General features: G+C 33.3%; 1 non-coding gene across 1 annotated transcript; it reads left to right on the forward strand.

Annotated features, from left to right (window-relative positions):
* The first annotated feature begins 252 nt into the window (after positions 1 to 252).
* On the forward strand, positions 253 to 359 carry LOC120143219. Its single transcript, XR_005517914.1, has one exon. It is a non-coding gene; the product is annotated as a small nucleolar RNA R71 (small nucleolar RNA).
* Positions 360 to 601: the final 242 nt, after the last annotated feature.

The following is a 601-nucleotide window of genomic DNA, read 5'->3' on the forward strand; positions in this document are numbered from 1 at the left end:
CATATCCATCAATGCTGAGATTTGAGAGGCCATAGAGTTGAAAGCATCTGAATCACTTGCTACAACAATACGTCTGCCGAACATGCTTCTCATATTTAGGTATTGGTAATCATTTTTTATATTCACTCCAGAATATCATAAGCCTCATTATAGGTATTGTCTAGAAATGCTCTGTTTGCTGAAGCATACACCGCCATACGAGTATGCATGTTCAACCCATTTTAAAACATTTCTATTTGTGTCCAATGTAGAAATCAGTGCATTGGACATTTTTGCAGCAAATCCTTAAATCTTTCCCATGCCTCGTACAAGCTTTCATTTTCTAACTGTTGAAAGGAAGTGAGGTCGTTTCAAAGTTTTTTATTAATGTTAGGTGGGTTGCATCGAAATAAGAACTTTTGTTCTAGCTCATTCCAGGATTTTATAGCACCCGGAGGCAGTGATTTTAACCATTATCTAGATTTATCTCTCATGGAATAACGAAACTGTTGAAAACATTTTGATGTTTCGATATAACAAATAAAGTGTTATTGAATTTTAAGAATTTATATTCAATTTCAAATATCATAATCGATTCGAATATTCCAATATCACAAATATT

This window comes from Hibiscus syriacus, unplaced genomic scaffold (genome assembly GCF_006381635.1).
Source record: "Hibiscus syriacus cultivar Baekdansim isolate YM2019G1 unplaced genomic scaffold, ASM638163v2 tig00110839_pilon, whole genome shotgun sequence".
Lineage (NCBI taxonomy): Eukaryota > Viridiplantae > Streptophyta > Magnoliopsida > Malvales > Malvaceae > Hibiscus > Hibiscus syriacus.